At 51.0% G+C, this 22071-nt stretch overlaps 1 long non-coding RNA gene across 1 annotated transcript; it reads left to right on the plus strand.

The window, feature by feature from the left end:
• The first annotated feature begins 1239 nt into the window (after positions 1 to 1239).
• On the plus strand, positions 1240 to 7658 carry LOC124230696 (uncharacterized). Its single transcript, XR_006886275.1, has 3 exons — positions 1240 to 2380; positions 3404 to 5749; positions 6374 to 7658. It is a non-coding gene; the product is annotated as an uncharacterized LOC124230696 (long non-coding RNA).
• The last annotated feature ends 14413 nt before the right edge of the window (positions 7659 to 22071 follow it).

Consider the following 22071-nt stretch of genomic DNA (forward strand, 5'->3'; position numbering starts at 1 on the left):
GTTCCTGCAGGGGGTGACCAGAGAGCTCTCCCCCGTGGGCAGCGTCCTGGGGCTGTGGGAGACTTCCCAAGGCAAATATGGGGTGGCGCAGACTCAAGGTGTGGAGCGGGCACCCCCACCTCAGCTGGCGGCTGCCCAGTTAGCAAACAGAGGCAGGAGGCTGGGTGTCCCAGTCAAGGTCCTGAGATCTGGAGCCACAGGATCTCGGGCTCAGTTCTAGAACTGCCTCTGAGCTGCTGCGGGCCTTGGGCGACTTTCCTATCCTGGGTGCGCCTCACAGCCAAGTGGGGTCATGACCCCCACACAAGGTGATTCCGAGGACTCCAAGGCACGTATAGAGGACGGTGTGCAGAGACCCATGTGCTCAGCCATCGCACGTGTCCTGGTCTGTGCTCCACGGGACCAGAAGTCCCCTTGAGGACCCGGACCAAGACAGGGCCAGCCGGGTTCCCCGCCGTGGGTCCAGGCCCAGAGCAGGGCTGACACGTCACAGACGCTCAGGAAATCTTCGCTGAACAAACAAACTACCTGTGAAGGGAGCTCAGAAATCATCTAGTCCAGCCATTTTCAAACTTTGCTGCTTTTAAGGTGCTACAGGGGCCCCAGAGAAGGTTCGGGCCACATCCCAGCTGCCCCAAGCACCTCCATTTTTAACTGTTTGCATAATTGGCTTTTCTTTCAAAATTTAACTTGAGAAGTGGGTTTCCCTCTCCCCAGAAAACTTTTCTGAAAAAGGATGGTCTAATGCTCTTCTTTTAAAGATGGGAAACGGAAGCCCAGAGAGGGAAAACAAGCACGCAAGATCACCCAGCAAATTGTGATGTGGTCAGAAGGAGACCCCAGACCTCAGTGTCCCAGTCCAGGGCGTCCGCCCACTGCCACACTGCCTACCGTCACCCAGCCTTCCCTCTGTCCCAGTATGGACCTCCCAGGCTTTCAGGGGCCAGCTGCCATCCATACCCCGCTCCCACAGGACTCTGAGGTCCCGGATGAAAGTAGAAAGAATGGTGAAAAGGAGGGAATTGCGCCAAGTCAAAGAGGGGGCAGCCCCCTCAGCTACGCAGCAGCCCCTCAGGTGGAGAATTCAGCTGGAAATTCCACGGGAGAACAGCTAACTCTGTATGGTCAGGGTGCTGGGTTTTGAAACCCTATACATTTTTTTTAATCTATAATTATGTGGCACACACCTAATTAAAATGGACTATAATTGTAGAAATATTTTATTGAAGTCATTTTTTTTTTCCAAACGACAGGTTTAACAGATGATAAAACTTGTCTTGTGGTTACCCTGGGCTGCCAAGAGCCCCAGGCAGAGTACAGGGGTGGGGCCGTCCACGGCGGACAGTCAACGCCACCTGAATGCCAGCATTCTTTGCTAAGCGCTCCCTCTGAAGGCTTCTCTTGGGCCCCGTGCCAAGCACTCGGGACCCAGACAAATAGCCTGGGTGGGTGTTTGTGCACAAAGATGGTTGAGGTTTGCTGGAGCCCAATGGAGAAATCCTTTGAAATTGTGCTCCGGGGGAGAGAGGGCAGCTAAGATCACAGGGAACTATTTGTTCAAAAGCCCAAGGAGAGGACCCACTCACAACCAAAACCCCAAATGGCCACAAGGACGCAGGCCTCCTCAGCGCTGGGGAGCTGCGTCCTGCCTTTTCCAGAGAGTAGGATGGATGCTTCTGGAATGATGCCTCTGACAGCAGCCGCAGTGTACCGACTGGCTCCTTCGTGCTCAGTGTTTTATATGCTGTCTTTTTAATATTTACTGCCCACTTTGCAGATGAGGAAACTGAGTCACAGATGAAGTAAATGCTCTAACCTCAGCTCCATCTAACCTGGAAGCGAATGTTTCTCCACCGCCGTGTTCTGACTCAGAGCCTGACTCAAAGCACGTGTCTTCATTGTTAAAAGGACTGAATCAGCCTCGGGGAGGGAAGGGCAAGAGAACACGCTCTAGGATTCGGGGCTCTTTGTCGGTTGGTGTCTGTCTGACGGCCCCACCCTGGGGGCCGCGTGGGGAGCGGCTGTGCTGTGAGATCGAAGGGCACCCCACATGTCCTCGAGACCACAACCAGCGCCAGAAACTCATTTTGTTTCCTGGCCAAGAGCCTGGGTGGTCATTGTACCCCATTCTGACCTCAGGAAAGAGTGAGCAGAGCGAAGGAGGGCCCCGTTGGAGGCCAAGTGCTGTTCTCAAGATCTGTGATCTGCTCTCTCTCTTCATTATTGTCCCCACCCAGGGGTGAGGTAGCTGTCGTCATCTCCAGGTTACAGGGGACCCACAGGGGCCAGGAGCCCAGTCTGATCTAACGTGACACAGCTGAAACAAAGCCCTAAAATCACTGGAGAAAATATCTTCTTGGCGTTTCTCCAGTTTGCAGTGGTAAGTTTTTATTAAACTTATTCCTTCTTATGCCTCCTGTGATCCTTGTTCTGTCCCTCTTTGTCGGCTTCCCCTCACCGTCATTCTGCAGCTTCATGCAACTCATTTTTACTGAGCACCTACCATGGATGAGGCCCCATGCCAGGAGCATGTCCTTTCACCCTAGAATGGAGGCCGTGGAAGGAACAGGGGTCTTCGTTCGATCCAGCAGCTGGCTCAGCCCCGGCAGCTGTGGGATTTGAGATGGGCTCTCTCTGCTCCCTGGGTTCCGCGCCTCCCTCTGCAACGGGGTCAAAGCCCAGACCGGCCTGCAGTGAGGAAGCAGGAAGCAGGGGACACCGCTGGCTGGCCTGGAGCCTGTCTCAGGGGCTGTGCACCCTCCCTGTCCCCCAGCCACCCCGCCCGCCCCTTCCCTCTCCCGGGGGAGAGACGGGGCCTGTGCAGGACTCACCCTGACAGCTGTCCTGTTGGGGATGAGAGGTTGTTTGTACAAAGCAGCCCAACTGTGTCTAAACCCCTCCCTGGGGCACTGGTTCCGAATTAAAATGTGGCAGGTTTGATCCCAGCGCCCCACCCCACCCCACCCCCGCAGCACTCCCTCCCTTCCTGCTCTCTCAGGGTGTTATCAGCACCGGGAGCGCTTCCATCTGCTGCCAACGGCTGGTTACCCAACGTCCTCGCTCTCCTCCATCTGCAGCTCCTGGCCTCCCTCTCCCCCTCCCCCGCCCTCTCTCCTGCCCCACCTGTTGGATCTGTCCATTTGGCTGGGGGAGGAGTGGGTGGTGCCCTGCCCTCCGGCCCTCCACTTCAGTAGAGCGGCCAGGCGACACTGATGTTAGGACCTAATTAATTAAGCCAGCACGCCCATGCCGGTTGTTTCATCGACCCTGAGAGGTGGCTGTCTCATGGTGCCCACTGACGAGATGAGGAAACGGCAGGTCAAGCAGGTCACTGCTCGAGGTGACGCACGCCTCCGAGGGGACCGGTGGAATTCACCTCTGGTGCCTCTTATCCTACTTACAGTAAGAACCGCCACCTTTCCAAGGGTTTTCCTGGGCTGTGGACACTGCGTACAGGAGCATCCACTCCAAGGGCCCACAAGGTAGGCGCCATTGGCCCACCTTATGCACAGGTGAGCTGGGGTCGGGAGTGGGAGCCCTGGCCTGGGACCTGGCAGGGCACTTGGCTGGGAAACGGACTCGATGGCTTTGCCACTCCCGTCCCTCCCTTTGGAGACCAAGCGAGGAGGACCTGAGGGTGCCTCACGGCAAGCAGGTTTCTCCGCCTCAGCGCTGTGGACATTTGGGGGCCAATAATGCTTGGCGTGAGGGGCTGTCCCAGGCAGTGGGGGGCATTGAGCCACGTCCCTGGCCTCCATTCCCTGGATGCCAGTGGCAAACTCCCTACCTCCTGACCAAACAGTAGTGACGACAAAAATGTCTCTACACGCTGCCAGATGTCCCCCGAGGGGAGCAAAATCTCCCCCCAAGCTGAGAACCACTGCCTGTCAGTCTTCTGTTTCCCTGAAAGAAAGGCTGTGATGTTTTTCTCAAGGGCATTGAGAAATTCAGCAGAGATCGTGCCCAGAAAGCACATGGTACACAGAGCACGGTGCAACGAACGCTGGCCAGATGTGGCGGGATGATTACTTTCATCATCATCATCATCATCATCACCATCATCAGGGACTGGCCTGTTGTCGGTGGGAAAACATCACCAGGAGCTGGTGACAGAGCCCTAGAGGCTGGGCAGTGGGTGCTCACAGGCCCAGTTCCATGGCTGACTCACGAGACGCTTTGAACAAGTCTGTGGACCATTGGGGAACTCAGTGCTTCCATCACTAAAATGGGCCGTCCAAAGGAAGCAGCCCTCAGGACCATTTCACACCTACTGTTTTCAGATTTCCTGGATCCCAAGTTCTGGGACGAGTGGTCTTACACAGCACTGAAGCTCGTGGGCGCCGGGCTCCGTCCACCTGGGTTCAGACCGTGGCCTGAGAGCTTACCGGCTGGACAAGCTCAAGTAGGTCACTTGGTCTCTCCATGAGTCTGTCTCCTCATCTGCAGAACTCTGGGATCCTCTCTGCCGCGTGTGCTTGTCACAGCATGAACTGAGATGACGTTATAGTGCAAACACTAGAACACTGCCTGGCACTGCGAATGGCCCCATCAGGATTCGTTATCATCATCAGACACACGCTGGCAATGTTTAAAGACGCATGACCCTCAGCCCAGATCACAGGCCCACGGAATCAGAGCTTCCGAGACTGAAACCATGTGGGCGTATTTTTTTAAATCTTCCCCCAAATAATTCTGAAGTAGTGGGTCCTTGGCCTGGCCTTTAGGAACCACTATAAGTGAGATGAAATTCTCTGATGTTAGGAATGTTCTACTAATGTTTCCAGTGCTGCTTTCCGTGAGGACCTGAGTGGTACAAAGATGTAAAAGGTACTGTCTCTCTTCAAGGAGCCGCCATCTAAACGGGTGAGACCAGCTCATAAACCAAATACGTAGCCCCAGTGGCCTCCGTGGCAGGGGCCACAAAGAAGTTTGGGATGTGTGCTGAGAGATGACAGAGGAAAGAAGCTGACCCGCAGGCCCACCAAGTAAGGTTGCGGAGGTTGTTGACAGCACAAAAGTGCCCAAAGGGGTGAGATTTTCTGATTCACATAAAAGTGCCATAGGGCCAGTGGAAGGCCTGGAGGTCATCGTTCACCCAGGATTCCCTAGAAGCTCTGACTTATCCATAAGTGCCAGCTCAGCTGTCCCTTTCTCTGGAGAGCCTTCTCCAAGACCCTACAATGGAATTGACCACTGTGGATGAATAATTAGATAAATAAACAAATGAATTCCAACTAAGTAAAAGGGAGTTAGCGAGCATCGGTGGACAGACACTGCGCCGCCCATCAAGAGCACGGGGTACTCGCTAAGGCGCCTTCTTGAAGGAGGAGGAGATGGTTCTTGAAGGATGGACTTGGTCTTGCCAACGCGGTGCAGTGCACGTGAAGGGAGCATTCTCCAGCAATCTGATGCACAGAAAATGAGATCAAAAAAGTGGAAGACACAGGGAGCCACTAATGAAGAGCTCAAGAAAAGCGTGGTTTGATGGCTGCCGAGGCAACACGCTCTTGGTTGGTATGGAATTACAACGTAAATATTTTCATAGAATCAACAGGAAAATAAAAAGATGCACGTTGGGGGAAAGTCAGTCCTTTGCTCTCTAGGGGGTGTGTCCTTGGTGACTCGGTTATTCTGTCCACAGCTCCCCCTGGGCATTGAGCAAATGAAGGGCCAGATACTCGGGTCCCACGTGCCTGGGAGACAGAGGAGCTCCAAGTGGCCATGGGGACCTGAATGCACAGATTCACAGGTGCGTTCACACCAACAATGTCCCTCCTCCACCTGACAGACCTGGGCTCTGACCACATCTTGCTGTGCGACCCTGGACAAGTTGGTTTGGCCTCCAGGCCTCAGCTTCCCCATCCATATAATGGGAATATGAGTCCCCACCTCTCAGAACTCAGGGTCGCGCTAAATGCAATACAAGGCCACTTTGCAGGCACTTAATCCGTGTAGGTTCTCTTTCTGTGGAATGTTCCATTAACGTCCACTAGGTTGAGTTCAGGAATTTGTCTCCAAACCTCAGAGACAGTCATGTGTGTTTAAAACTGATGGAATTTCCTTTGAACCAGTAATCCTTTCGAGGGAATCTGCCTTTGGATTATCCAAAAGACAAAGATTTATGCCCAAGAATTTCCACGGCAGTACTGTTCTAATAATAAAATAGAAACTCTGTCGGCAATAATGTGCTGCTTAAGAACGCAGAAAAACACTCATCATATAGAATATTCTGCAGAATGGTGAAGTGTGAGGATGAAGTGAGGAGTTTTTAATAATACAGGGAAGTTATGCTGTAGATTTAACAAAATTCACAGTCGGTTTCACCTTTGGGTTATTTTCTTTACTTGGCAGAGTTTTGCTTTGTTTTGTTTAGACCCAGCAGCCAAGCGCCCTTTGACCACAGCCTCCAAGAACTCGCTCCTGGCAGGACCCCGCAAGGGTGACATGAGTTGCCCCTGACTTGGGCACACGATGATGGTACATAAGGCTCAAGACCAGTTCAATGCACCCGGCACCCTGAACAGCAACTTCACACCCAGCCTCGTTCTGGGGGCTACGGGAAATGGGGACAACAGATTTGCCCCTGGCCAAGCGGGACTCCCACTGCAGTGAGGGGAGGGGAGTAATATACAGAAGCTGCCAGCTCTCACGTGGACCCTCTCTGTGCCCTGCACCTCCCCTGCCTGTTTCTAAGGCTCATCCCAGATGCTCGCCCCAGAGACAGCTTCAGGGTTAGGAGCACCAATGCTGCAGCTAGGCTGCCTGAGAGGGAAGCCCTGCTCTGCCAAGGCCAGCTGTGTGAGCCTGGGCAAGTGACACTGCCTCTCTGTGCCTTGGTCTCCCCATCTGGAAAAGGCACACGGTGACAGTACCTTCCTCATAGGTGATGTGGGGAACCTTGGTCTGTAAGCTCTTAGAACGGGGTGTGCCCCCCAGCAAGCGCCAGACGAGGCTTTTTATTAATACAAGTTCAGAGGCAGTTGAGATAGGACTGTCTGACTTCAAGTCACACAATCTTCCCTCCCACCCTCACTGCCGGATGTCTGCAGATCACTCTGGAACAAGACCCTTGGAAGGGGGAAAACAGAGTCAAATAGGACTCTTGGGGGCCTGGTGTCTGGGAGGGAGAGGTGGAGGAACAGGAGTGCTGGAAGTCCATGGCTATGGGTCCATATCCTGCCTCTGCCCCTCCCTGAGGATCCCACCCTCCCGCCCGAGCCTCTGTACTCTGCGCCTCCGGCACTTTGCCTGTAAGACGGGGCGCGCTTCCACCCGCTCCTGGAGAAGTTTCCATCAGCAATAGTCATGCATCAGATAAGGCTCCAGAACTGTGTTATTAACCCAGCACCACGAGGCCACGAGAGCGTGTGGGGAGGGTTACGTGAGAGAATAAACGTGTGTCTTCTGCCCGTGGCGGGCATCGCCCGGCGGGTACGAGCTGAGGCTCTCAGCTGTGAAGGACTCAAAGTGGAGCGAGCCAGGACAGCTCCCTGGGGAAGCAGGGGTTTCAGATGACGTGGAAAGAAGACAGACGGGACTTTGGACAGTCAGGGCTGAGGGACAGGGTCCTTCCAAGCAGAGGGGGCAGCTTGGGCAATGACCCAATGCTTTAGAGCATCCTCAGATGGTCGTATTACTAACAGAGCGCTCTGCACATGTCTGGGCTGTAGCAGGTGGTGGGACAAAAGAGGAGAAGGAGGGAGGGGGAAAGGAGGGAGGGAGGAAGAAAGGATGGAAGGAAGAAAGGGAGGAAGGGAGGGAGGGAAGAAGGAGGGAGGAAGGAAGGAAGGAGGGAAGGAAGGATGGAAGGAGGAAGGGAGGGAGGGAGAATGCTGTAGGAGAAATGTCTGCATCCAGCTCTTTTCCCAAAGCCCCGTCTGTGGCCAGCACGACGCTGACACTGCTCCCCCGGCTGCCTGACCCCACACAGAAGGCCCCTTGTTCCGCAGCCTGCTCCACACGATCTCTGGGGAACATGATTACAAACCTCGACACTCCCATTTCACCCTCTCAAAGGGCACTGTTCCCACCCGGGCGTCAGCTTCCCTCCCCTCTGTGACATAATGCGCCCTGCTTGCCACTGAGAGATTTAGTGTCCGCCCCGCCCCCCCCCGAAAAGAAAAACATAGCTTGAGATTTTAATTCCTATTCATGTCATTTTACAATAGCTCATTCATTCCTACCGGCTGTATGATTTTTTTTTTTTTAATTTATGGAGTACATTTGTGATGTATGAATTAGAGAAAGGAAATGTTATTAGAAAGGTCCCAGGGAGCGAGCTGTTTCATGTCTGAGGACTCAAAAGTCAGTGTGCAGGAAAGAAGAGTGAGGTGGGAGCACAGAGAGCTGTGTGACTTTGGCCAGGGAACGTAACCTCCCTGGGCAATGTGACTCTGTCTACGGGGTGACTTCCCATTCTCATCGAATCATGTCTCTGTTAAGCTTTACAGCAGCCCTGTGAATTAGGTATGTCATTGCCTTAATTAATACAGAAATCACCCTTTAGGGCACCTGACCCCAGACCCCATTCCACCTCACAGGGCTCCAGCTGGGAAGGGAGCAAAGCTGAGCGCCACCTCCGCCCAGGCCCCACTGTCCAGCTTCAGCTGCCAGGACCCCTCATGGGCAGAAGCACAAGGGAGAAATCCAGTAAGCCTGGGGAGGCCAATGTTTTGGCCTCATAAAGCCCTTTTCCTAAACAGCTGGACACAGCTGCCCACAGCTAAATCTTGCAGTAAATTGGCCCACAGCACTGAAAACTGGGGGGCTGGGCCATGGGGGCCCAAGGGGGAGAAGGAACAAAAGGCTTTCCCAGGCGAGCGGAAGAAGACTGCCCATTCTGTCACTCACGGGCCAGGAGGCCTTGCCCTCTCCAGCCTCAGTTTCTCCGACTGTAAAGTACAGTTAGTCCCCTCGCCCCGCGTTGTGCCAGGACGGTGAGGGTGACATGGCGGATGCCAGACAGCCCAGGTCAAGGCCTGCCGTGGAGTGTGCCCTCAAAAGTCCAGCCCAGACTGCCCCTCCCAGCTCCTGCAAGGTAGAGCTCATCCCAGCCCCACCCCAGCCCCAGACCCCAGGGCGGACACACCCATCTTGGCTCCTGTCGCCCATCCACCGCCGACAGAGTACCACATGCTGCTGCTTCTGTGCGGGCTGTGCCTGGCCGAGAGCCAGGCTATTGGCAGCTCAGTCAATGCCCATGGAAACGGCCGCTCAGAAAGCGGAGTGCGCTCCTGGTTGGCCGCAGGTGGGTTCTATTTTTACATTATTTACTGAAATTACCTCATCGGGTTGCAGCAGACAAACAAGAACGATGTGGCAGGTCTGAATATGCTCATAGGCCAAGCCCCGCGGTGCAGGGGGAACTCACTTAGCTGTGGGGCGTCCTTCCTGTCGATGTACGAAGCCGTCAGCTGTGACAGCTCAGTGTCGTCTCATTTAACCAGCACCTTGAGCGAAGCACCCAGTCTGATCAGCGTTTTCCCCTTTCCGCCTTTCCAGGAAAGGCCTGAGGGGCAAAGAGGAAGAGGAGCACATATCATTCTGGCTGCAGGGGAAGATGGGCACTGCCCACAGCTGTCCTCGGTGTCCGCTGGCCTTGGCGAGCTTCCGTCTTGGTTTAGCTGGGTATCTGAGGTCGATGGCTAGCTGGCTCCTGTGTTCTCCATTCACGAGGTCCTCCTGTTCTAGGTGTAGGCTCTGCTGGGTCCTGCAGCCCTCAGTCAGCATCCCCCCACACCTCAGCAGACTCAGGTCCTTCCAGAAGCTTCCCAGACAGGTGGCATGCGGGAGGCTGCAGGACTGTGAGGCCCACACGTCCCTCACCCAGCCACGCCGTGCCCTGCAGCCGGTGGGGCCTGGCGCTCCAGTCTGAATCCCGTGCAGAGGAGGAAGGAAGGTTCTCTCTGCTGGCCCCTCAAGCTTATCCAGGGCTGCTCTGGCCACTTCCCCCCAAAGTTGATCCCAGGAGGGGCAGGGGTTTCCTCTGGGTGGACATCTGCCCAGCCAAAAGTCAGGGTTGATAATACCATGCGAGATGGAGGAAATGTATGTTTGCCACGGTGCCCTAAGAATAGAGACCTTCTCTATTTCCTCCATCATCTAGAAGACAGCGGAGCCACGTGTCCACACTCAGGAAGTGGGAGAACCAGGAATCCGCTCTAACCCTGTCCTTCCTACATCATGGGCCACTGCACACCCATCCCAGTGTCCCCAGCACACAGCCATGACAACACGCCCCACTCCTTTGCTGTGCACCCGGTGGCCTCCACTGACCGGACCCCAGCCTCCACCACTCCACAAACCCCCTCTAAGGTCAGAGTTAGCAGAAAGTGACCCAAATGGGACCGCAAACAGCCTATGGGCAGAAAATGAGACGTAAAATCCTATGGGTCCCTCTGACAGTTGAAGTAAAATTTTACGTGAGCAATATACTCTCGCTCTGATTACCAGGCAGTATAATTTTATTCTGGTTTTTCTGGGCCGGCTGAACCCCTGCTCTTTTAAGTGTTCAGATGTTCTGCTTGCCAAGATAAATGATTATAATTGACAGGGCATTGTCAGTCTATAGCAGAGCCGATGCCATTAAGCATGCCAAGGGCCAGCTCTGGGGGCAGGTAGCTGAGCGGAGGGGTTTTGATCTCACCCTCTCCCTGTAGTACGGTCCACACTGGCTCCAAAGGCTGGAGGGCAAGAGAACAAAGGGGACGTGATGTCTCTGAATTCAAATCTTTCCCTTTGAAATGAGGCGTCCGGAATGGCCAATAAAACTGTGGAAATGGATTTCTGGCTGCATTTGATGTTAAGCCTTTAGTGTCAAGCATCAGGCCTATTGGCTGCCTTTTCATCCCTCCTTCTTTTCTTTCTTCCTTTTGCTCCCCTCGTATTGCCCCCTTCTCTCCAGGCCTTGTGGGGAATTTGTCCTTTCATAAATAATTTCTCAGCGCTGGTGGATAGGCAGTTGCATCTCATTTCTGCTTCAACATGAAAAGAGCAAATTAAGTCTTAAAAGAATTGAGACTTGCTCTTGTGTCTGTAGGAGAACTGGTCTCATATAGATTGATTAAGACCCAGGCTTCTCCTACTCCAGTCTTAAATTCTCTGTTTATTAAGGTAGCTCCATGTACAGAGTTGCCTTCCTCTTCCATGGAGTCATCAAAATCCCACGTGTCATCTCTTTCGACCCAGAGAAGAGAGGGGAGAGCAAGTGCATGGTTTGGAGCCTCCTCCCTAATCCTCCGTAACCAGATATCTGTGACAAGGAGCCGAGTTTCATCTTGAGCAGTTAACCTAGTCCTTGATTGAGAGAGAAGGATGCAGCCCAACCACGGCGACTTCTTCACCGTCATCCTGAGCTGTTCTCAGGCTGAGGGGTCGATGCAAAACAGACCTTTGAGAACCCGGACCCTAGTCCATTTTTGGAATCTCAGTGAAACTGCTCTTTCTCTCCACCCACTCTGCTTATATCCCTGGCTGGGCTCAAACTCATCGACCTCATTTACACAGTGGTTTGTGGTTCCTTGTCAGAGGATGGACCAGTAAAGAGAACAGCAAACGGGATATGGAATCCGAAAAACTGGTTTCCAGTCCTGATGCTGCCTCCGACTGGGTGATCTTGGGTTACTTACTTCTCCTCCGTGCAGCTCAGACGTCTGGCTGGGAAATGGGGACAGCAGTTCTTCCCCTGTCGTGAGTTCTAAATGAGACCGGATGCAAAAGCTCTGTTTAAACTCCAATGTGTCATACAAACGCGAGCTAGCATCGTTGCAAGAATATCACATCCTTTAGTATCGTTCAATCTTCATGACAGGTTAACGGAGAAAGAATTGTTTCCTTGCACCCTTGGAGAAAGGAAACTGAGCACCAGAGCATCTTGCCCCAGCCATGGAGCCGGCCAACAGTAGAGTTCCATTCCCAGTAATCAAACCAGCCAGGTACGCTGGAAACCACAAAAAAACTTCAGGTAAAATGTACAAAGTATCTTCTTAAATGCTTTAAACAGCTGGTAAGATAGTAGAAAGTTGGGTCAAAAATCTAAGTGGGAGTTAGAGAAAGAACAGCTGTGAAGCCACCTTTCCTCAAAGGACATCTGGTATACCTGGAAACTTGATCTCGGGTTTTCAGAGCCTCAGAGGGTACAGGGGACATAAAACCCAGAGCGTATTCAACGTGGGGAGTCCACGGGGAAACCTTCCTTATAAAAAGTCAGAGTCTCAAAGGATGTAAGGGTGAACTAGGTGGAAATACACACACACACACACACACACACACACAAACACCCCCCCGGTGCCGAGCAGAGTAGTCCTTAGGTTGTCAACTGGGGACCGATAATTCAGCCCCAGCCTCCCTCTCTAGCCTCATCTCCCTTTACTGTCTGGTTCGTTATCACCACCTGACCTGCTTTGACTCACTTCCCCAGCTCAGCTGTCCATTTCCTACCCTTCTCCAGCTACACCTCCCATTGGCTGGACACTCACTGGCTAGAATTTTCATCGGATACCCCATTCCTCTCCGCATCCATTCCTCCTCAGTCACACACCCCAGCTTCACTCTACACCAGTTGCTCCCCATATCAGTTAAATCCCTTCTACTGAGACCCCTGAAAAAGGTCAACCTTATCTGCTTAGGGGTTGGGATTTCTTTCCAAAATAATAATAATAATAATAATGTTTCATGATAATCAAAGGTAAGCTTCTCGTAATAGCTTCTCCTACATTTTTATGGACCCTGACCATTTCTGGGAGATGGGACTGGTCTTGGATGCCAGTGGAGAGGGGACATAATCTGGGGACACCAACTCCTGCCCCAGCTTCTCTCTTCACTGGCCCTGACATGGTGATGGCCCTGACACATTTCACAGTTGTGCCCAGCATGAGACCCTCTGTGACTCTTCCCTTTTCATCGAGACCTGAGGTTCAGAGACCCGAACCTCAGATACTAAGAAAGGAAGGATGGATGACCTGGTCCAACCCCTCAGTGTTGCCTTGACTTCACCCAGGCCAAGAGCAAGAGAACCAGGCCCCAGGCCACCCAGTGCACCAGCAGATGCCCTGTGAGGCCCCGGTCTGCCAACTTGCAGCCAGGCCCCCCTTGGCCACGTCACACCCCAGCCGGAGGGAAGGGCTAGTCCCACCCAGTATTTGTTTGCATGCAGAACCTTCTTTGCTCTTGTGGCAACCCTAGAAGTGGGCAGGGAAGCCTTTACTCCATCCATTTACAGAGGAGGACAAAAGGCTTGCTAGGAAGTCACCCAGCCAAGGCGGGAGAGAAGTGGCAAGAGGAGAAGAGGATATGGAAGGTGAGCTTAGACTTTAATGATGGTCTCCCTCAGCTGAACTTAGAGAAATGCAAGTAATGATAAATTGGCCTTTAAATTCACTTTTGCCAGTGGAGCTCTGCTTCCCATACTGAGGTCCACTCGGCATCTGGACCAAATGGGTCCTGGCTTCAATAAAGTGAATTGAGGTAGGTTTATACAACAGGAAAAGACCATCGCCTCCCTGTGGCTGGATCGGTGGGGCAGGAACTAGGAAGTGAAAGGGATGGAGGAGAGGAGGAGAGACGTACTTTATGCCCTGGCCTGGACTAAAAATTGGTCTTGAGATTTTTGAAACATCATTCAGGATTGGAGGCGTCTGTAATGTCAAAGCTTCAAACAAATCTGCTTTTTGTTTATAAGATGGGAGGATTTTAATTTACCCCTGGAGAAAGAAAATACTTTTGTTTTGTGAAAAACAACATCCAATAGGTTCTTCTGGATCTAAAGCAGAGACCTGCAGCTGATATAACAATATCTGTGAGCCACATTATTCTATATTCAATTTGACATGTATTTATTGAGCGCCTTTGCTGTTGTCAGCGCCCCTGTGTACAGCAGAAGACTGCCCTGCCCAGTCTGCCCCATCCTCTCACCTTCCAGCACTCTGTCAGACAAGGCTCTGCTGCTATTCACAGGCTTTTCATGGACAGCTTTTTCAGAAGTGGGTGGCCAGGTTCTTCATCCTAATCTATCTAATCTGGAAGCTCCACTGAAACCTGTCCACCATGGGGGGCCCTGCTGGTATTTGAAATCCCGGTGGCACAGCTTTCAGCATCACAGCCACAACAAGCCATCACACTAAGACGACTGACTGATGGGTGGTTTGGTTCCCTGACCGGGAAACAAACCCAGGCCATGCCATTGAGAGCACCGGATCTTAACCACTAGACCCCCAGGGCTGGCTACTATGTACCAGACACCGCTCTAGGCTCTGGAACACAGTAATGAATAAAACAGACAAAAATTCTTGCCCTCATTGGCAAGACAGATAATAAATACCAGTAAATAGGTTTTATGGTATATATTCGATGTTAAATGCTTTAGAGAAAAACAAATAAAGGAAAGAAGTAGGGAGTGTAGGAGGGGTATGACTTTAAGTATAGTGATCAGAGAAGGTCTGTTGAGAAGGGGTCATTTTAACAAAGACTTAAACAAGATGAGGCAGAAGCCCTCCAGATGAAGAGTTTCGAGGCATAGAGAATGGCAAGTGCAAAGGCCCTGATGTCATTGAGGGAATGAGGTTAAGAGGTACAGTCTTGAAAGAGACATAATAACTTAAGAGGGGGAATCTACACAGCAACAAGATAAGGGTCCAGACCCAGGAGTTGGCATCAAGTGTGTGCAAGCGTGACTATCACCTGGAGAGGACCTGGTGAGGAGGATGGAGAATGGATGTCACGTGTGCCCCGCCTGGTGTGAGTCAAGTCTGAATAATGAAGGCATTTGGGAAAATGCTCCCCGACACGTGGGCATGAGAGGATTGCCCTCAAAAAGCAGGGGGTTAGGCTGTTCCCGAGACGTGCAGGATTCTCCTGGAGGGAGCAGGCGTTCCCATTCTCATCTGCTTTGGGAAGAGGTCTGTCCTGGAAGAGGAGAGGAGAGGAGAGCCAGGCTTAGACTAGAGGAGAGAGCTGGTTTTTCTCGCAGAGCCCTGAGGAGGTGGAGAGGGGCGTAGGCTGGCTCCCCGGTGAGGAAAGGACCTTCCCACTGAGGGCTCTGAGCTGACCCCAAGACAGGGCAGCAGGAGGGAAGGCCTTGTGAGGCCCCTGAGGATAGGGTCAGCCTGCGGAGGCCCATCCAAGGATGCCTGTGCATTAATCCCCATGTTATTCTTCCCTCCCACCATCCCAGAGTGTGGGGAAATCTTGGCTCAGCCTCCGCTCTGCCTCTGCTTCCTAAGGGGATCTGTTCCAGGGTTGGACCAGAGAGAAGCTTGCACAGAGCAAGCAGAGAGATGCAGAGCAGAGGGCTGGGTCACACTGGCTGACCTGCCCAGGCACCACTGGGACAGACTTGGGGAGTATGGATCCCTTTTCACAAATCTTAGAGAGACGCTGGTAAAAGGCACAAGTCTCTTTATTAGGCTGCAGAAAGGCAGATGTCACCATAACCTGCAAATTAAAAGTTAATGGGACCAGGTACATGCCTTACCTCCCCATTCTGAGATTATTAAAACAGGTAACGTTCTTTGGAAAGCATAAACCCACAAAGGGTTGGGGGAGGAGCATCAGCAGATAAGGGAGCGCAACAAATGTCCACGAGATGGAAAGAGAGAGAGGAGGAGTGAGGAAGAATCAGAGCAGAAGAAACCATCACCCAGAACCATCCGGAACACTCACGGGGGGGGGGCCTTCAGCAGAGGAAGCAGGAGGAGGACTCAGCATCAGAAATGTCAGGTATGAAAAGGTGGGCGTGAGAAGTGGGGCTGAAAACAGGAGGTGAACTGAACTCTTTATCTGCCCATCCCCACACCAACAGAGAAAAAAGTGGCCAAATATCTATTTCCATATATTTTTTTAATGGATAATTTTTCTTTAAAGAAGTTACATTGGAAGAGCCAGGGCTGCTGAAATAAGCACCAGTTCCTGAGAGCAAAGCCCTCTAGATTTGGGGAAGAGGAGTCCCCCAGGTTGACACTCAGCTCTCCACCTTCTCACCCCCGAGGGAATCCTGTCAACAGATTTTGTCCAAAAACACTGAGCATCAAAGACAAAGAGGAAATATCAAATTCCTACAGAGGTCATCTTCAAAAGAAGGGGAATAAAACCAACATCATACTTTTCCTTACCCCCAGTGGACCTAAGAACACATTGCAAAATTCCTCCAAAGTTCTAAGAGAAGATAAGTGTCAGGTTAGAATTCCATACCCCGCTCAACTGTCACTAAAGGGTGAGAGGAGAATAAAGATGTTATCAGACACATAAGTATTTATAAGGGAGTTTAAGGAGGCTATGCTTGTGCAATACCAGGGAGTAAACAAAGAGAAAGATGGTATTCAACCCAGGAGGTTAGTAAAAGAAGGTCCCAGGTTGACAGCTCTATGGAACCAGGAGAATAGAGGGGAGGAGGTTGGGAGGAGAAGAAGAGGGGGTCACCTGTGAAAAGGAGGTAGATTCCAGGAATCTGAATTTGTTCTTGAGAATGTGAGATTCTTCAAGGAGTTGGTAAACACAAATGAAGCAAGAAAATAAAGGAAGACCATAGAAACTAAAAAAAAAGAAAGAAAAGGACAGAAATCATAGTAATAATCATAGTACTCCACTTGGCTGTGAAGTGAACAATATTTATAGTCACAGTAAACACGATTTGCTTCATGGATTTTCAACTTCTAGAATCCACCTATAAACAAAGCTTGGTAGACTTTAGTTTACAAAATGAAAATAAATGTTAGCAATCTCAACAACATAAAATTAAAAGTATAGTTGTTAGAAATGAGAAGTGGAAGAGGGGAAAGCGGGAGAGGAGGTGATAAGGTTTGGGGTGTTCAAGTGCTCACCTTACAGTGCATCAAATGTTATTGTGTATAGTCAAAGGAATAAAACGTGTGTGCATGCATGATTTCAATTTTCAAAGGCAACTAATAAAAAAGTAAAAGATAGTGTGTGTGCGTGTGTGTGCGTGTGTGTGTGTGTAAAATGAGTTGGAGGAGAGAGACGTGGATGCTGGTTTAAATGAAGGAATTCCTCGTCTGTCCCAGCAGGGGCTGATCTGTGATGTCTAAACTCCATCGACCAAAAGTAAGATTACTAACATATTTAACTGAGATATAGACACCGGGACAGACAAAAGCAAACAAGAAAAAAAGAGTTAGAATTAACGATTTTACTCATGTGTGGGAGATAAACAAACACAAAGAGAACAGATTAGTGGCTACCAGAGGAGAAGGAAGTGGGGAGAGAGGAAGGGGTACACGGGCACACGTGTATGGTGACAGGTGGAAACTGGACTGTTGCTGGTGGACACGATGCCATCTATACAGAAACTGAAGGATAGTGACGTACACCTGGAATTTACACAATCTTGTAAACCAATAGACCTCAATAATCTTTAAAAAATAATTAGAATTGAAAGTGGTTTACTCAGGAGAAAAGGACTAGAATGACAAAGGACTATTGCGTCTCATTAGAAATAGAGCTTTACTGTATGATTTTTTAATGACACACAGGTATTTGATAAATATTTTTAGATACCACTTTTAAACTAAGTTTGACTTCATGTGGTAGTCACAGGTAACTTGAGACTGGGGCATACCAACTATATTTATGATCTTGAGATGTTATTAGTTTGTTGTTGCTGATACATCTATCACTTTCATCCAGAAATGATTTTAAACTAAAATCTACACTCCTCTGTTTCATTCCATTCACGGATCAAACCCAGGAAGCAAGTTTTATAGAGAAAAATAAGTAAGCTGCTGCTTGAAAACACTTTTTGAGGTGTGAATACCCCACCAAAATCCTACCACTGAGGATTCCTTTATCTAACCATCTTTTGTCGAGTGCCTGCTAAGAACAACGATATTTTCAATATGGCAGGAGCTGCCAGCCTCCACTTCTGTCCTTCTGGGGGTGACACATGGGGACTTTTCCCCCACAGAAGGCCACTGGGGGAGATGCAGAGTCTAGGTGCCCTTCTGCACACCCACACCTCATGCACACCCTGGTTTTAATCCACTCTTCTCAGAAAGGACCGAAGTTAGGCTGTTGGACATTTTAGACCCAGATGTTTCATTTTCTCCAGTCGTATCACTTAGGCAAGTCACCTCTCTGAGCTGGACCTCACTCTTTCAAATATACAATAACAAGCTGTGGAATAGTTGGGGTCTGGAGCATCAGACCTCGTTGCCTTGAGCTAACCGGCCAACCCCAGCAGTAGGGGAGCAGGATGACGGAGGGCCGTCCGACTCTCAAGCAGTGGAGGTAAATGTAAATCAGGGTTGTTTGAGAAGACTGTTCAGGCGCCGGGGTACAACCTGCAGGATGCGGCTAGGAATCAGGTGGCGGCCTGTGAAGCAATCCCATGCGATAGAAAGATCACTGGCCTGGGGGTCTAGAGACCCAGGGTTTAGTCTGAGCTCTGCCAAAACTTTGCTGCGTGATCCTGAACAAGTCGCTACAGCTCTGTGGCCCTCAGTGTCCTCACCTGGAAGATTAAAGAGTTCAGCCAGACAATCCCCAAAGTCCCTTCCAGCTCTGACATGCCCTGGTTCCATGATTGCGTGACCACCAAATTAAATTAAAATCAGAGCTTTTGCATCACCCCGTGTGTTGGCGAAGACAAGGAACACGCCCGTGGGAACATGAAAAGGCCTCCGACGGCGGGTCGCTCAGCTTCTTGTTGTTGTTTTATCCTTTCCTGAGCTTATCGGCCTGTGATCAAGGGCTCGCTCTCCAATGCAGGTGCTTATCTGCCCGCTGAAGCCAAGGGCACATCTTAGTAACCTGCAGCTTGTGAGGCAACACGGGCGTTTCTGCCACTGAAGCCGCCACCTCTGGCTTCAACAAGGCGTTGTCTGATAAACAGACTTGCTCCATACACGTCTGCCTGGGAAGGAGAGAGACTATCTGCCAGCCCACTCCTGCCAAGGTCTGCACCCGGCCACCCGCAGGTGGGGTCTGAGCATAGGCAGGCGTTGGGGCCATCTAAGATGCTGCCAGCCTTGGGAAGAAAATGGATAGGCGATAGGGCTCCTGCCGGGTGGGGACTTCTGGGCACCTGGATCTCGGGCCTGAAGGGTCCTTGGAGAGATGCCAGAGGTCAGAATGGAGACCTAGCTGGGAAAATGGGGATCTCCTGGACAACCAAGGCTGGGCATGGTATCGATGTGTCAGGGAGAAATGGTCTACAGATCTGGCTGTTTCTAAAGCCCTGGATAACCCATTCTTTCAAGGAAAATTTCCTGAGATCTGATATTCACTGAGCGTTGAGGAAAAAGCTAAATTAATACATCTAGGTCCCTCCCGTGAAAGGGTTCTCAGTCTGGTGAGTGGAAATGAGCACATAAAGCAAATAATAACGGTACATTTTCTTCTTTCATCTATCCAGTGAATACAAAGTGAAGACCTACTGTGCCTAGGCACCATTCTCGTGAACAAGATGGGAAAGATGTCTGATCTCTCAAAGCTTCAATCACTACCTTCCTTCTGACCATCTTCCAAGGGTAGTGACTCGTTTGCTGAGTGCTTCCTGGGGACAGGGCACTTGGATGTTCTGTGCATCTCAGCCTGGGTTATCCTAACGGTCGTGATGATGAGGTAGAGGGTACCACTCTCCCTGTTTCATGTGTGAGGAAGCCCAGGTCAGAGAGGCTGGGGCCTTGGCCTGCAACCTCTCCCACAGTAGGTGTCTGAGGTGACATTGGTCCCAGGCCTGCTAGGCTCCGAAGCCTGATTTCCTTTTGCTGTAATGTTCTGCCACAGCTCCAAAGCCAGAAATGTCATTTTTCCCACCTCCCATCTCAGCTCCTTCTCCTTTCTTCTGTTGCTCAAGGAACGGCACCACCTTTGCAGTCGGAGTAAGGTATGTTGTGCTGTGGTAACAAACAACTCTAAATATCCGTGGCTTAAAACAACAAGGATTGGGGCTGGCCCCGTGGCCGAGTGGTTAAGTTCGCGCGCTCCGCTGCAGGCGGCCCAGTGTTTCGTTGGTTCGAATCCTGGGCGCGGACATGGCACTGCTCGTCAAGCCATGCTGAGGCAGCATCCCACATGCCACAACTAGAAGGACCCACAACGAAGAATATACAACCATGTATGGGGGGGCTTTGAGGAGAAAAAGGAAATAAAATAAAATCTTTAAAAAAAAAAAAAAAACAACAACAAGGATTTATTTCCCACGGACACCTGATGGCAGCATGGGGAGGGGGGAGGGTTCTGCTCATCATCATCACTCGGGCATCCAAGTTGATGGAGTTTGCTTCTCAGCGTGTGTTTCCCTGCTCCCCCAAGCAGAGGAAGCGTAGAGCTGGAGGGTCTCAGAGCAGCTATTAAATACTCTAGCCCAGAGGGAGCATGCTCACATCCTATTGGCCAGAACTAGTCACATGGCCACACCTTACCACAGAGAAGAGACAGGGTTTTGGTAAGCAGTAGGGATGTCTGCCAATATCACTATTCACCCTGGTTCCCGAGGGTGAAACCCTAATCTTCTCGGATTGCTGAATGCTTTTTCTCCCCTGGCCAGAAAGCAAGGGAGAGTCCTGACTCTGGAATCCCCTCAGACTCTCAGGACTTGTGGGACCTCAGTGCTTAACTTCCGTGGGTCCATGTTGTCTCTGTGAAATGGGGCAATAATGCCTCCATCACAAGGTTACGGTGAAAATTTATGGGCTAATGCATGTAAAATGTGCTTGATCCCATTAGGTCCTTTCCCTTCCTTCCCACCCTCGCCGTCATGCTCCCTTCTAAGTCCTCCATCCTCTACCCTCCCACCCCCCATGCCTGGCATCTCCCAGTGACACCATTGCAACAGTCACTGGTCCCTCTGCCTTGAACTGCATGCCATCCTCCACCCTGGAGATTCCCGGTCCTCTTCCCGAGCCACAGACCTCACTTTGTTGCTTCCCTGCTCTCAATTCTCTTATGGCTTCTTGCAGCATTTATGATACAGTCATACCCCAATCAATCCAACCGCCTGATTTTCCCACATCCTCCCCTTTCTCCACGCACATTGAGCCATTTCCCATTCACGAATTCTTCCTTGATGTTTTCATACCTGTACGTCTTTGACCATGGACTCCTTCTGCTTGGAGTGGCCTTTTCCCCACCTCATCTGGAAAACTCCTATTCGTACTTCAAAACTCAGCTTACATGTTACCTCCCACATGAAGGCTTTTGCAGCTACTCCAGCAGAGTTAATTATCTTTCACCTGCTGTTAACCTCGTATTGCTGCCTGAAATTCCACCAATCAGCAATCTGTTCCATTGAGGCAAGCTGAAGTTTCTTCACACAGTCCTTTTTCATAATGGGCAGAGCGGGAAGAGCCCACAGACAGCAGACCAAGCCCTGAGTTTGACCTCAGGGTTTTCTCAAGCTTGCTTTATCTTCTTAGGAAAGTCACCTCCTAGTTACAGCTATCCCCTAGTGGAGGGACTCTCCATTTTTGGAACTGTTATAGAAATATCTGGGGGGCCAGCCCGGTGGTGCACACTTTCCACTTCAGCGGCCCAGGGTTTGCTGGTTTGGATCCCAGGTGTGGACATGGCACCACTTGGCAGGCCATGCTGTGGTAGGCATCCCATGTATGAAGTAGAGGAAGATGGGCATGGATGTGAGTTCAGGGCCAATCTTCCTGAGGAAAAAAAAGGAGGATTGGCAGCAGATGTTAGCTCATGGTTAATCTTCCTCAAAAAAAAAAAAAAAAAAAGAAATATCTGGACCTCTTCATGAACGCTATCTGCCCAGGGCTTTTTCCATCTGAGAGTCCCTGTTCTGAAGGTGACAGACACTGGGAATGACCTCACCCTTCAGAAGGAAGGTGAGTCTCCACTCCTTGGGGTGACTTCCCCTATTGCAGACCCGCTGTATCCTGAGATGTTACAGAAAGTGCAGCATTCCCAGGACAAAAGTTACACGTACAAATAGGGCAACACAAGGTGGGAGGAGGGAGTGATTCCAGCCAAAACAAGGCCCAGGATGGGAACAAGAGCTCTTATCTTATACCCTGCGGTGGGGGGCAGCCAGAGTTATGGCAGGACTTCTCATTTACCCACACAATTCTTTAAGGAAATTAAAGGTCACTAAGGAAACTGAGG

The sequence above is a fragment of the Equus quagga genome, chromosome 20, assembly GCF_021613505.1.
Source record: "Equus quagga isolate Etosha38 chromosome 20, UCLA_HA_Equagga_1.0, whole genome shotgun sequence".
In the NCBI taxonomy this organism is placed as follows: Eukaryota; Metazoa; Chordata; class Mammalia; order Perissodactyla; family Equidae; genus Equus; species Equus quagga.